Source organism: Benincasa hispida, chromosome 11 (assembly GCF_027475165.1).
Source record: "Benincasa hispida cultivar pf3 chromosome 11, pf3_genome.v1.1, whole genome shotgun sequence".
NCBI lineage: Eukaryota > Viridiplantae > Streptophyta > Magnoliopsida > Cucurbitales > Cucurbitaceae > Benincasa > Benincasa hispida.
Genome location: NC_143488.1, coordinates 43992638 through 44009431, shown reverse-complemented (window position 1 = coordinate 44009431; position 16794 = coordinate 43992638). Strand labels below are relative to the sequence as shown.

At 31.7% G+C, this 16794-nt stretch overlaps 1 non-coding gene and 1 pseudogene across 2 annotated transcripts; one reads left to right on the top strand and one right to left on the bottom strand.

Moving 5' to 3' along the window:
- Positions 1-12974: 12974 nt before the first annotated feature.
- On the top strand, positions 12975-13046 carry TRNAH-GUG (transfer RNA histidin (anticodon GUG)). Its single transcript has one exon. It is a non-coding gene; the product is annotated as a tRNA-His (tRNA).
- Positions 13047-13932: 886 nt separating this feature from the next.
- On the bottom strand, positions 13933-16475 carry LOC150032665 (uncharacterized; annotated as a pseudogene). The gene is made up of 3 exons (XR_016524347.1): positions 16273-16475; positions 15667-15814; positions 13933-14489 (listed from the first exon to the last, which is right to left on the bottom strand). The product of XR_016524347.1 is annotated as an uncharacterized LOC150032665 (transcript).
- Positions 16476-16794: the final 319 nt, after the last annotated feature.

Genomic DNA, 16794 nt, shown 5'->3' with positions numbered 1-16794 from the left:
CGCTACATGGATTTAATAGAAACTCAAAACATCATACAGATGATGGTTTAGAGGATCCATTGACCTTCAAAAAGGAAATGGAAGATGTCGACAGGGAACAATGGATAAAAACCATGGACGATGAAATGGAGTATATGTACTTCAACTCTGTCTGGGAACTTGTAGATCAACCACATGGGGTTACACCATAGGTTATAAATGGATCTACAAGAGAAAATGAGACTAAAATGGCAAGGTACAAACCTACAAAGCCAGACTCATGGCAAAGGATTTTACCGAAAGAGAAGGAGTTGATTATGAAGAAACTTTTTCTCCTGTTCCCATGATAAAATCAATAAGAATACTTTTTGTCATTGCCACATATTATGACTATGAAATATGACAAATGGATGTCAAGACAGCTTTTTTGAATGGCTATCTTGATGAAAGTATTTTTATGTCTCAACCAGAAGGGTTCATCGAAAAAGGACAGGAATAAAAAGTTTGTTAGCTTAATCGATCCATTTATGGATTGAAACAAGTATCCAGATCTTGGAATATAAGATTTGACATTGCGATCAAATCTTATGGTTTTGAACAGAATGTTGACGAACCTTGTGTATACAAGAAGATAGTCAACAAAATTGTAGCATTCTTAGTTCTATATGTTAATGATATCTTGCTCATTGAGAATGAGACAAGTTTTCTTGCTGACATAAAGAGATGGTTAACAACACAGTTCCAAATGAAAGATTTGATGGTGCTCAGTATGGTCTAGGAATACAGATCTTTTGGAATCAAAAGAATAGAACATTGACACTATCTCAGACATCTTATATTGACAAGATATTGTCAAGGTATAATATGCAAAATTCTAAAAAAGGTTTATTACCTTTTAGGCATGGAATCATTTGTCAAAGGAACAGTGTCCTAAGACACCTCAAAAAGTTGAGGAGATGAACAAAATTTCATACGCATCTACAGTTGGGAGTTTGATGTACGCTATGTTGTATACACGCCCTAAGATATGATTTGCAGTTGGAATCGTCAGTAGGTTCCAATCCAATCCAGGATACGGTCATTTCAGGAAATCTACCTCAAGATCAGTTTTCACTCTTGACGGGGGTGCTACAGTTTAGAGAAACATTAAGCAAAGTTGTATCACTGACTCCACAATGGAAGCGGAATACGTGGCTGCATGCGAAGCTGCTAAAGAAGCAGTATGGCTATGCAAATTCTTGGCTAATTTGGAAGTAATTCCATATATGCACCTGTCTATCACACTGTATTGTGACAATAGTGGTGCTGTTGCCAACTCGAAGGAACCTAGGAGCCACAAACGTGGAAAACACATTGAAAGAAAGTACCATCTCATCCGGGAGATAGTGCACAGAAGAGATATGATCGTCACAAAGATTGCCTCTGAAGACAACCTTGTTGATTCATTCACAAAGGCCCTCTCAGCTAAAGTGTTCAAGGGCCACCTAGTTGGATTAGAACTCCGAGTAGTGTAACCTTAAGCAAGTGGGAGAATGTCTATGGTGTTGAAAATGCTCTAGTTTATTGTATTTTTCCCATTATGTTTCTCAACATTGTATTTTATATATTTGTTCTCACTGGAGTTTTAGTCTAATTGGGAGATTTTTGGGAATGTCTTAGCACTTGCAATTTTTTGTTAAACATTCTATTTATCAATAATAATAACTTGTTGTTTTTGCATCTTATTATGAAAAATCAATAAACATATCCTTGGCTATAGTCTGAATACTGTAACTGTATGTAGTGACATAAACAGGATCAAGTTAACAATATATATCTTAAATGGTATAATAAGTATATGGATGAAATTGGGTATCTCATCTTGGTAACACTATTGAATACGATCCACTCTATAGTTGTTACAAGAAGTTGTAAAGTACTACAAACGATGTGATCCACAAATCATTCATGTTGAGATATGTAAGTGGACGCATACTATGCAATGAGTTTGCATATAGACTGGACCACGAAAATAGTCATTTTTCTTTATAACGACCATTTACTGTCAAATAACCTAAGTTAACTCAATCTTAATCCTGACCTAGCTATGAACTCTTATTTGTTTGGGATTATCCTTTGATCTGCAAACGGTGAGAGTAGTCCAGCAGTACTACTCAATAAGCTTCTCATTTTGGGATAAGACCGGATGAATAGCTGGGGATATAGCCTTACAAGATGGATTTCACTCCTACCTGATTTAGGGTTAGTAGATAGGTTGTTCTCTGAAGTACCGATTCCAGGTCTTGAACAATCAGGGCTCCGCCTTCTTATGATAGAAAAAGTATTTGATTCATAGGGATTATGAATTAGAATGGTTCATTTGAGGGTCAATGGAAACTTAAGGAATAAGATGTATTCATAGGGGTAAAACAGTCGTTTTGACCCAGCTATGATTACGAACAACCTGTGAAGGATCGACTTATTGATTATAGTTATAAAGTGGACATAATATATCTACAGTGAGGAGAGTTCAACTATGGGCTATAGTGGAGTGTTCCATTAGTTAACAAATGAGGGTTAGATCGATCTAATGAGTTTAAGCGATTAGTCTTGACTCGTTGGAGCCCATGATCTGTAGGTCCGCGAGGTCCCCCTACTAGCTCGTAAATGGTTAAGCTTTAGAGTAGCTTGAGAAATTAATTTGAAACGTTCAAATTAAAATTAAACGGAATAGAAGAATATATATTTAAATATATGAAGATGATTTTGTGCAAAAATTAATTTAATATTTGATATTAAATTAATTTGTGAAATTAATTTTAGAATTTTAATTTTTTTAGTTTTGAAATCAAAATTGATTTTTTGAAAATGGTTTTGATTTTAAAGAAAAATTGGAAAATCAAGATTACATGAACAAATGGAAATATGAGATTTTCCATTATCATCTTCTTCATGCTCACACAAATCCCACTTCCTCTTCTTCATTAAACTCCAAGCATGAGCTGCAAGCCATACACATTTCTTCTTTGCATGTTCATCTGTAATGAATAAAGAAGAATGGAGTGATTTAGAGGCATGAATTCTACAGAAATTTTGAGAGAACATTTCGACTGAAGAAGAGTTCTTCAAAATTGGGTGCTGTAAGCTTCTAATTCTGTTTTACATTACTTCAAGTTGTTCTTGAGTCCCACAACTCGGTCTAAAGCTTCAAGAGGATAGTGGAAAGATCTTGGGGTGGTTCACGGTAATCTTTGAAGAAGACTGTTACTGTTTAATCGAGATCTTGAAGAGTTCTATAAAGGTATGATCTAAAACCCTCTTATTTAGCTGAGCATGCTTTAGTTTTGGCCAAAATTAGTGAATTTGAATGCTTATTGATCCTTGTTACTTTCGCTGTATGTTATTACACTCTTACAGGCACAAGAAAAGGTGCATTGAGGCCGAGCATAGATCTCACGATGTGAACTATATAGGAGAAACATGAAAGAAAACTGAAGTATCGTATACAACATTTTCCTCTCACCGAGTATTCTATCTAAGCTTGATTAACTTAGAAAAATACAGCTAAATATTATCTTTTCTAAGTGATTATTAACTTTTCTCAATGTAACGTTTACTTTGGATAGTTAAACTATTGGGTTGTATGTTCTAAAACTCGCAGTTTTTAGAGTTAAACATTTTCTATTATCAATAAAGATATTATTCAAAATCTCTTCAATAAAGTTGTAATTGAATTTGTAAATTGCACTTATAAAGACTAAATCCAATAAACTAAGATCCATGGCTATTATATGAATACTTGAATTTTATGTGGAAACATAAAAGTGGATCAAGTTCAAGTAAATAGTCAAAATGATCTATAGTATATGAATAAGGTTGGGTGCCTTATTCTGGTAACACTATCGGATGCGGCCCACTCTATAGTTGTTACAATTTGTTGTAAGGTGTTACAAACGAAGTGATCCTGATTTGTTCATGTATTGACATGAGACATGGGGGTGTTCTATCCAATGGGTTTGCGTAAGATCGGACCAAGAAAAAGTCACTCTTACTTTATAACGTTGTTTACTATTTAAGACTGACTATTTCTCTTAGATGACCTAGGTAATTCGTTTTTAATCCTGAGCTAATTATGAACTCCTATTTATTTGGGATTATCCTTAGATTTTCATAGGTGAGAGTTGGCTCAACAACACTGGCTCAATAAGCCTCCCATTTCAGGGATAAAACCAGGTAGAAAGCTGGGGACATAGGGTACAAGATGGAATTCACGCCTACCCGATTTAGGGATAGGAGGAAGGTTGTTCTCTTAAGTGTTGAATCCAGGTCTGGCCCTACCCTCTCATTAGCCCGAGAGGGATCCAGTTTAGTGACTGGATTACAAACCAATTGTTCATTAAAGAATCAGTGGAACTTAAGGAACAAGTCGTAATTTTGGGGGTAGAACAACATTTGACCCAGCTGTTATTATAAACAACATGTGAAGGGTCGATTTACTGATTATGGTTAAATCAAATGGACACAAATATATCTATAATGAAGATAGTGCAACTATCGAGCTATGGTGCTCGATAGTTAATGAATATTGATTAATTCGGTCTAAAGAGTTTTAGCCAATTAATCTCAAATCGTTGGAGCTCATGATCTGTAGATCTATAAGGTTTCTCTACTAGCTCGTAAAACATGAACACCTTGAATTAGTAAATTGAGTGAATTTGGAATGATATCAATTTGAAGTGTTCAAATTGAATTTCAATTTGAAATGTTCGAATTGAATTTAGGGTTTGAATTTGAATAGTTCAAATTCAAATTAAGGTTTGTATAATTATATTTGATATAATTAATTAACGTTTAATTTATGGAAATTAGACGAAATTGTACAATTTATAGTATTTAAATATTGATTACAAATATTAATTACATGAATAGGATTCATATTTAAAATTAGTTATGTGATTAATTTAATATTTGATACTAAATTACTATTTAATTAATTAAAAATCAAAATTTTTATTTTTATTTCAATTTCAAAAATTGAAATATTGGTTTTGATTTTAATTAATTTTGAATTAATTAAAATTTAAGATTGAAAATGAAAATTGAAATTTGGGAGTGGACTTTTCCACATTTTGGTGAAGTAAGGAGGTGTTTCTCCTAAATTCACGCACATTGTCCATTAATTCTATACATTTGAAGTAGCATCAACTGGTCTTTTGAGTGTCTGCATGAAAGGAATGTTAAAACTCATCAATTTTGAGATTACAGAACGTTGGTCTTTGAATATCTCCCTATCTCAAAAGTTTTCAGAGCCCACACTTCCTAAGAATCCTCTACCCCAAAGAAGTATACAGAAGGCTCTGCTTGATGGTATTCTAATTGGGATTTTCAGTATGAAGAGAGTTTGTGATCGGATCGAAGGATTGCGTGAAGACCTTTTGGCTTCAAGTATATATTATTATCCCCAACCCTACTTTCTTATTCTTAAAAACATGTTGTGAATTTTCTGTATAGTGCATAAGTTTTATGTTTTGTAAGTTTTTCATTCTGTGAAAATTGTAAATTTAGACGATCTTGCTTCCGCTGTGAACTTCATCGTTCCATGACTTTGACCTCAAATCGCCCAAAGTGGACCACCATTAAATAGCCTTATTAAAAATATATATTATATTATATATAGCCATTAATTTTGTTTTAAAAAGAACGTGTATAGATTGAATGATGTAAAATTAAGGGTGTGTATCTACATCCCATTAATGTCAAAACCATGGGCAGTGGTGTTTTTCTCCAAAAACCACTTTGAATTTATAAACAATTAATTAATTACATTCTCTCTCTTCTATCCTCTCCCAAGAAACCCATCCAATTATTCACTCTCTCTTTTTTTCCCTCTCTTTATCTTCTCTCTCACTTAAACTACTCAAAATTTCTCCTCTCTTTCCTTTTTTATTTCCTCTCTTTTCCATTAATGCTTCATCTTTTCTTCTTAAATCTCCATTGTTTTGTTTTCTCCCTTCTCTCTCTTATTTTTCTTCACATGTTTTACTTCCTTCTAAGTTTGTCAAATTCTATCCATCTTCGTAACTTCTTATTTTCTTCTCCTCTTTTCTTCACTTTTTTTTTCCTCATTTCGTCTGAAATAAGAAACCGACAAAATCGTTTGTCCCGCCCGTGTGATCAGCTGGCGGGAATCTTCAATGTCTCTATGAATCGTCGGAACTGACAATAGAAACTGAGTTGTCATCGTTCAACGGAAGTTTTTTGTCAAAAATCGATCTCGGCGACCGATGTTCACCCCTAATCTGAAAAACTCTCTTTTCGTATCAAAGAACAACTCTGAAAGCATTAGAATCTACTAAAGAATGGACAGATTTGTCCTGTCTTGGGATATGACAAAAAAGAGGACTATTAACAGATTTTCCAACATAAATGATGTTCTTCTCAATAGGAGCGCCAATCTCAGCAAGGGAAGATTCATTTATGCACAAGTTAATCACCTCCAAAGCATCAGAATCAACCTCGATCTGTGGATTGTTCCCATACCATTCACATTGAACTGAAACCAAGTCCTTTAAGATAGCACCAGCTTCCAACATGTTGATACTCCATCTCTTCCTAGAAAATTATAGCCACCCAAAATCATTTTTCCTTCATGATCACGAACAATACACCTAAGCCCACCAGGATCTCGCCCTGAGGAAAGGGAGAGGCATACAAAATGATCGGTTTAAACATATAATATTTCAGTTGTTATTGGTTTAAACATAAATATAGTGATTAACTCAGTTAGAGTTAGAGGGTCAAATATTTAAATCTCCTTTTCATATTTACCATGTGATATTTTAAAGGAAACAAATATTTTTCAATGGTGAAGATATTTTTCGATGTTTACAATTTGTATAAATTTGCACATTGTCGTGGAAAACAAAAGAAAAATGGAAGTACTACCATTTTCATTATACCTTAGTTCATTATTTACCATAATAGTGACATTTAATAATAAATTAATATCTTATTTAATATCGTGTCAAATTATGAATAGAATGAATTACTGATATACAATAATTAACCTAAGTAATATGAAAGTTCAGTATTGTTAAATTGTGTTGATTAGGTAATTGCTAACCAATTGTTAAAGCTTAATGAGGGTTAATTATTAACCAAAAAGGTTATTTAAGCTAAAGATATGGATTTTTCCTCAAATAGATCTTAATTCATTTCTGGAGCACTACCTAATTACAAAATCACACATCCTAAGGATTGATGTTCTAATTCACTTAAATACTATAAATACACAATCATCCAATTTTATTTAGGGAAACAAAATCTAAAGATGAATATGATCCAAACACAATAGAAACAAGAAATAAAAGGTGGAGAACAATTAAGAGATAAATATTCTAGGGAATTTATTTCACCTGTTAAAACCAGCAATTCAATTAATTGAACTATCAAGATTGATCATGCAATATTATAACACCAACATATTTATCTTTCTTCTTCTTCTTTTTTTTTTTTTTTTTGAAGGTATTGTAAATAAAGTGTGGGATGGGAGAATCGAACCTCAAATCTTGAGGTCGATAGTACAAGTACTTAAAGGTATTGTAATTAAAGTGTGGGGTGGTAATTGAACCTCAGACCTCGAGGTCCATAGTACAAGCATTATGCCAGTTGAGTTATGCTCTTGTTGGCATAAATGACTAAATTGTTGCTAAAGTGTAGTTGTATAATACCGATTTTTTTTTTGAAGAGATATTGTAATTAAAGTGTAAATATTTGTCTTGTTTCTAATAACATGCAAGACATTAAGAACTCTTCTTTAAAAATTAAAAATTAACTCTTCTTTTATTTTAATTATGTGAGAAGTTGTGAGCTCATGAAGCCTATAGTATAAGATGTCAATAAGATATAAAATTAATGTTATTTTGATGGACCCCATAAACTCCTTGAAACAAACAAGGTGCGAAGTCGACAACCTTTACTCTCCTCAACTCAAATCCTGGGCCAAACACCCTAATCAAATATTTACAAATCTTTTGGCACTAAATAGTTAGAGATTTTGTTATAATATGTCAATTACTATAATAATATTTCAACATTTTGTCCTTTATTATTTAAAAAATAGAAAAATTCTTATAAATAGAAAAATCCAAAAAATAATTACACTTTATAATAAAAAGTTTCAAAAGTGCTTTGTATTTTTGTAACATTTTATTATAAAATGTAAGTATTTTTAAATATTTTTTTATATTTAAAAAGGCCCAAAAAATATATTAAAAAGAAAAAACATTTTATAAAAGGGGAAGTTGCATGAATATTTCTTTTACAATAAATATTAGAATTTATGTAGTAAGATAAAAGTATTTGCAAATATAGATTTTTTATATTAAAGATTTAGCCCAGAAAAAGGAAAAGACTAAAATGGACATGGACCCATATAAAACCGTTTGGCCACAATGTAAAGGACTATTTTATTAATTATAAATTTCATTTCGACCCTTTATCTTCTTCCGAAAAATGAGAAAAACACTTCCAACCCTTTCGAGCTCCAACAGTGCCGTCTCCTTCCGATTTCAACCTTTTGATTTCAACAGTGTCGTCTTCTTCCCCATCGATTTCACTCCAAACTTCAAAAGGTACATTGTTCTTCTTCGTTTCTTCATTTCTTTTTTTCCCTTTGTTCATCTCTTCATCACTGATAGCAAAAATTCGAACACGTAGGGCTTCGTTCTTTTTCCATTGACAGTTTATATAAGAAGATAAATAGTTATTTCAAATTAGGGCTACATGCATTCTTCAGCTTTTTTAGGTGTTTCATTTTATTATGCATTTTGGTCATAGTGTAGTCATCACGGTGTAGTCATCACAGCATAGTCATCATAGACTAATAGTCATTAAAATGTTGATTATGTGAAGATTTTGTAATATTGATTGTAATTTGCTAGTTTTTCGAGGAATATGTAGATAGTTTATTGTTGACTGTGTTTGATTGCTAATTATGTGAAAATTAATACTGTATTTCATTGTGATTTGTTGATGTTTCAGTGAATATTATGCTAATTTAGTTATTTATTTTGTTTAACTGAAGTTATCACTGATGCTTTAGGGAATATGTTGACAGTTCTTTGATAGTTTGTTGAAGGATTTGTCTATCAACAAATATCACTGATGGATGCTATCATTGATGATAATTTAGTTCCCTATCTATCACTATTATTACTATCAATTATATGAATGTAATGGTTCCACATGTTTGTTTTTATGATAGAAGTTATCACTGATGCTTTAGGGAATATGTTGACAGTTCATTGATAGTTTGTTGATAGATTTATCTGTCAACAAGCTATCACTGATGGATACTATCATTGATGCTAATTCAGTTCCCTGTACTGTGATTTAATGATTGTTTATTCATAGAAAAAGTATCTACCACTATTATTGCTATCAATTATATGAATGTAATGGTTCCACATGTTTGTTTTTAGGATAGAAGTTATCACTGATGCTTTAGGGAATATGTTGACAGTTCATTGATAGTTTGTTGATGGATTTGTCTATCAACAAATCTATCAACAAACTATCACTGATGGATACTATCATTAATGCTAATGTAGTTCCCTGTACTGTGATTTAATGAATGCATAATGATCCTGAAGATGAAGAAGAAGATCAAGAAGAAAAAGATAAAGGAGATATGACGAAAAAGAATGTAAGTATTGATTGATCGATGATCTTAGTTATAACATTAGCATGCTATCAGTAATATCTGAAATCATTGATAACCAACTATCAGTGATAATACGCTATCATTGTTAGTTTGTTACCAGTGATAGTATAAATAATAGGAAGCTTTATTTACTTGACTGATATTGATAGCACATTAATGTCATGTTATATTTGATTCCATGATTTCAGGTGATTGAAAAGACTCTTAAAGAGTCCAAAAAAATATCGACCAAAGGTTGTCATCGAAAATATAGAGGACAATAAGAGACCAAAAAGACAAGCAAAACCAACCAAGAAAATTTTGGAGAACGTAAAGAAATAAAAGAAAGACAAAAAGAAGGTCTCTCCAAATGTGTCTACCAAGGTGTCTCCAAGCAAAGCTACAAGGCAGTCTCCAAGGTGGAATGACGATGCTTCAAGCTTTGATCTTAAAATATCACAACTTTGATTGACAATAAATAGACTTTTTTTTTTTTTTTTTTTTTTTTATTAACAATAGACTTCTGTTTGACAATAGTTTGGAAATTATTTTGACAATATACAGTGATTGTTATGATTTTGGAAATTACATTGTTATTTTACAGGATCAATGATAGTTATATTGAATCAATATGAATCATTCATAAATGTGATTGATATAGTTGCAACTTTCAATTTATTTTAGAGGTTGTTTGGTTGAGGGAAAAGAGGGCGATCGTATAGTATAAATGTGATTGATATAGTTATAACTTCGTATAGTATTTTGTTACTCAGTGATCGTGTAGTAGAACTAAGCGATCGTGTAGCAAAGTTAAGCGATCGTTTAGCCGAGCTCATCGATCGTGTATCATTTAGTAGGCGATCGTCTAGCATTGGGTAGACGATCATATAGAGTCACACCCCCTCCCAGATTACCCTTTTATTCTGGAAAATGATATGACCGTAGTAGTTACTAACCCTACTAGCACCCACACCCAAGACTTTTAATCTAAATACCAACCTATTAAAACACTAGTAATACATACAAATAGCAAACCTCCCTTAAGGTTCTACAAAGATTACATAAATACATGCATGCAACCAAGACATTACATTTACTGAAGAATAATAGATCCCCACAAGCGACACTAGTGAGATCCTCTAGAGCGACACTAACGAGATCCTTTAGAGCGACACCAGCGATACCCTCTAGAGCGATACCAAGCTTTTCCTGTGAAATTCTTAGCGATACTCACCTCAATTCCAAGCGAGATTTCCCCTGAGAGCGATATCCTCCTTACAAAATCCCACTATAATTCTCCACGATGAACTGCTTGCTTGTTCTTCACAAGCAGCTGTCTGATTATGCACCAATTCCTTGGTACAACTTCAAAAATTCATAACTCACAATGCAGAGCTCTTTTTAAGAAACTTCCTTCTACAAACTTATTTAAACACAAGCTGCACAACTTCTATCACTGATAGTATGGTATCAGTAATACTATACGATCGTGTAGCATTTGGTTGGCGATTCCATCAATGATAATCTATCATTGATGGATCTTCTACAAAAATGTTTATCTACTATCAGTGATAGAATCTATCACTTCATTGTATTAATTGCTGACAGAAGCTATTACAGATAACTTGATATCATTTCTTTCAATTGTTGTGGCTAAAAGAAAATGAAAGCTTCCTAAATAAAAGCATCATATTGTGAAGCATCATATTGACTAAAGAATGGATATATCAACAACAAAGTCTGTTCCACTAACAAAAGATTAGTAACAAGGTCTCTAATATATTTATGACAAACATCAATAACAAATTGTCTCACTATCTAATGGTTAAATTGATGACAACAAACAACAACTACAATCTAATTGACAAATTGGTGAAAAACATCGGCTGTCTCACTATCATTGATAAATTGATGACAAACATCAATTACAAAACAAGCTTCTTCATTAAATAACTGGTGGAAATTTGCATGTCCTACAATTATGGCCACGACGATGACATCGAAGTATCACGGAGCTTCACGAATGGGATTTCATGGAGATTGATTCATCGATATTTCATCGTGAAAGAAAAAGGAAAGAACGGCAAAAAGGAAAGAAAAAAGTATCACGGAGTTTCATTGATCTAATTTCATGGAGACGATAGATATTTCACTGGGAACGAACGGCAATGTTCAAAGGAGGTCACGAAGTGAAAAAAGAAAGTTAATAAAGGGAAAGAGAGAGTAAATTTGGAATTCCGAAAAAATGAAAGATTTACCGGTCAATATTTGCTATAATAGCAAATGTTAAAAATGTGGTATATATAAATAGATTTTTTTTTCTATTTGTATTATTCAATACAAATTTCCTTTATAAAATAACTTCCAAGTATGTAATTAATGTTGTCCAAATTTTTAAAAAATGAAAAAAAAATCATGTATGTAATTGATAGTTATATACAAAATCTGAAAAGGAAATAATGTGCCAAAGTAAATAAATCTGAAGGGGAAAAAATCCTTATGCTGAACTTTTCTAAAAACAAATTTAAAACAAAAATAAAATCATGTAAGACGAAATCTTTATCTTATTATTTTTATTTATTTTTAAAATAATAAAATAAAATAAATTGAAAAACAAATAATGTGTTTGAAGTTTTCAACTGATTTTTTTAAAACAAAATCTTCCCTGCATGCTGCAAACTTGCCAAATTCAAAATAAATAGATACAAATATCGAGAACTTCTGAATTATGGATAGAAAAATAATAACTAATTATAGTAGGTAGGGATTAAATATCTTTTAGTACCTGATTTATGTTAGTTGAGCCATGCTCATTTTGATAAAACAATGATTTCTATATGTCATTAAATAGTCATTTTTATAACAGTATTTAGGAGTTTAAAGATATCTATATCAAACATTTGACAGTTCAAAAGTATTATTGAAACGAAATACAAAATTTAGGGATATTTCTTATTTAGCTTATGTATATATATTTCTCTGAATTAATGACAACATTATCTAATTCAGATGTTAGGTATATAGTAAATAAAAATTATTATTTAATTATCGATACAAAAAATATATTTTTTATATAATTAGATGTAATAAGATTCAAATCATTGACCTTGTGATCATTAAATAACAAATAGATTCCATTGATAACAAAATAGTTTATTAAGTATAATTAATTAAAAATTGTTCATAAAACTAGCCTCAAGTTGCATAGTCAAAGTTTGTATTCCACTAATTTTTCCTCTTAATTTCTTTTATTTGGAGAATTTGTTTAAAAATAATTGGACTTATTATTTGTTTCAGTAGCTAATAAATATAAGTGGCTGTAGTTTAGTGGTGAGAATTCCACGTTGTGGCCGTGGAGACCTGGGCTCGAATCCCAGCAGCCACATTTATTTTGCTATAATGTCATGTTTCATTGACTTTATGTCAACGTCAAACCAATGAAAATGTTGATATGTCATGGTTATAACTAAATCACAATAATTTTGTATTATTTTACAAACTACTATATATGTAATCATGATTTTGAGAAAGATTGGGATGTCCAAAATGATGATTTAAACGAAAAAATGGAGAAGAACATCAACCTTTCTAATATGAATCGGGGAAATAATTATTTTCATGTTAAAAAATTAGAGGCTCCAAAAGGGTGAATAGATAACATCTCTTGATTTTTTTTTATTTTTTTTTAATTTTTTTTTACATTTTGTTCGTACTAAATTGGAATAACATTATTTGTTCATGTCAATTTTATATATCAATTACTTTTGTATCCTTATACCATATAATTTAAAGAAATAACAAATTATAATTTGTAATTTAAGCTATCAAAATTATATATAAAAAATAACTTATAAGAACTTATATATTAAATATCACTCATACATTATGGCTAGATGGCAATGGCATGGCAAAAGAAAGAAAAATGGGTCCAAATGGTTAGAGAAGTTCTTCACTATTAATTGATAGGGTGGAATATGTCACTTTTACACTTCTACACTAAAATGGTCACTTTTAACTAGAATTTTTATTATATACATATATAAGAAACAAATCATTTTTTTTAAACTATGAATCTAACCATCTCTCCAATATATATATATATAATCATCTGAGTCAATCTAAAATTATTTGATCAATGATCATCCCAAACATCGATAGTTTGATCTCACCTCGCACTAAACTCAAAAGATACAAAAAATTTGAGACTCATAATGGTCAACAAATGAAACCAACCACATATCTTTAATTCATGGTCTTCTCCATAAAAGCTATTAACACTAAAAAAATGTAGGATTTCTGATATATAATTCAAACAGAATACACCCTATTCCACACTGCTTTCAAGCTTTTGAAAGGAGAAAATCTGTCAAATGTCAGTGACATTCACTTTTCCAATCATCCAAAGGCTGAGAAAGAAACTAGTTGGAGCTTCAAATCAGAAAAGGAATCCAAGCAAAATTAGAGACTAAGCAACTTAAAATCATGTTCTCTATATTCATATATAATAACCCTGTTGTTATTAAGAATTTTGAGGTTAGATCGTAAGCACAGAAGTTATCTTAATTTTGCCTTCTTTGACTTCACTTGAGGCTTTTCAGTGATTTCATCATCGTCCTCAGAATCTTCTTCAACTAGTTCGTCCGGGACATCATTAGGAGCATTATGCTTGGTTATGTATTCCTTCAAAATCCTCATGCTCTCTTCTTTCGTAGAAATCAACTGCCCTGAGAGAATGCATTCACCAACTGTGTCTCTGACCCTAAACAAAATGAGACCTTAACCGGGGGCCTTGGAGGAATATCTTCTTGAGTATGAGCGTCCATTGAATCTGGCAAGTTAATATAACGAATGAGCAAAATTTGAGATAAAAATCGATGCATGACATGAATACTTAAAATCTACGAGGTCTTTGTTACTTGCTTAGTTACAATTAACTAGACGCAATTTGCCACTAGAATAGTGTTGAGCTTTGGCAAAATATTATAAGTGCAATCGTTATCCCATATTGAAAAAGTTCAAGGAAGTGATGGACATACTATAAAAAGAGAATATGCTTTTTTTTTTTCAAACCGTTCCAGTTAGAAACATATTTAAGCTTATGTATGCTAACTCTAATTAAATTCTCTTTTGTATTATCTAGTTGGAGAGTGGGATTAAAGGTTGTGAGTAGTACAAAAGCTTTGCGAGCATGCTTTTGTATTTAGGTCAGGAGAGAATTATCTGGTGTGATTTTAATAATTTTTTACATAATAGAATTTTTTCTGGTCTGTGGTTTTTCTCCGGTTTGGAGCTTTTCAACGTTAAATCCAGTGTTTCTAGTTTTATTGTTTTCTTTTAATTTCTCTATTATTTTTTTCTGCTTATTTATGTGTCAGTAGTTGGAGGTTTTTCCTAACAAAAAAATCTAAAAGATGAAATAAATTAGCATGGTTCTCTTTCTGCTTGATGGAAAACTTTTGATTTCTTGCAATTCAGTTTACAAATCATTGCTGATAACCAGTAACCACACCCATTGCAACTTTAACGACCATCCTAGACATTTCAAATATCAAATAAGTCATAATTTCCAATGAAACAGGACTAGTTCTCTCATGAGGTGGAAGTTTAAAAAGTATCTAACTGATCAGTTAAAATAACAATTCAAAGGGAAACCATGACGACTGACTTCAAAATTCATATACGATTTGCAATTCAAGGAGAGTGAGATGATTATGAGAATGCAACAAACATTAAAAAAGAAAAAAAAAAAAGGACGCAACAAAAATTTTCAGGCAGAAGCTGAATCGTTTTTTCTTCTCTCTGTTAAAAAAATCAAAGTACTATCTCATTTACTTGGATGGGATAACTCAGAAAATGTCCTCCCATCATTAAACTAAACTCTACCTCTCAGATCTCAAATGGTCAACACACCCGAAAATTTCATTTGATTCAATACAAAGCAATACAAAATAAGTAATAACTCAACAAAGAATTGAATTGGAAAGAAAAGGAACAGATTTACATACCAGAAGTTGGATAAATCTTTAAGAAAATTGAGCATAAAGATAAGTCCTAGGCCAAGTTTAGCATTCCTGGTATCTTATTGGATGCACAAAGTGGTCAATGAAAGGTTTAAGAGCTTGTTATCTGGAAACTGTTTGATGTTTTACCAACCTGAGCATGACTCAACTACCAAAAGATCAAATGTTTGAATCCCACACACGTATTGTTCAAGTTTAAAAAAGGAACGTAAAAGTTTAATATGGCTGTACTCTCAATTCACAATCCTATATGATTTGTAGAAGGAACAACTTCGATTCTAGACAATAAGTCCTTTACAGAAACAAACTAAAAGACAATAAGATAATTTCATCAATTTTTCAAAGAGCTCCAAAACAACCGCTACAAAAAAAATGAATCCAAAACCATCTATTTGCAGAATCCCTTCCCTGAACTTTAATTCCGTAAACTATGCTACTATTTACCTCTCAAAAATGGTTTCAAGTCTATAATTTAGGGCTTCAAAATCAGGGTCTAACTAATAATTTTAAAATACATTGAAAAATCCACACATGAATCAGAATCACCATTTGGAAAAGAAACTCGACAAGTCATGTAAAATTTGAAGATACCTGTTAAGAATAGAAATCTTTGAAACTCTGTTGCAGTACCGATCTCTTCAAGGAACTCAAAATCAGAAGGAAATGAACAGTTGATAAAGTAAGATTAGATGAGCGTTATGAAGTAGGAAGTGTTTGCGTTGGCGGGACTGGGAGAGACGAGAAGCTTATTCCGCAGTCCGATGGAGTCCTAATTATGTAATCGATAGACAAAAAAACAAAAAGGTTTAAATCGTATATTTGGAAAATTTCAAAAAATATCCAAAATTCAAAAACTTTTCTACCAATTATCTCTTTTTAAAATCTTTTCTATCAGTGACATTTTGCTCATGCGAAATACCAAAATTATCCCCAATTTTTAAAACTCCTCAAACTGCACCATATTTCTTCTTCCTTCAATGATTTCTTCGTCCCTTCATTTAATGTGCATTCAATACAATACCAACATTCCACCAAAACATTTATTCTCAACTAATATTCCACAAATAGCATCGAATAACATTGGTATGAAGAGAATGGAAGGTCACTCTTAGT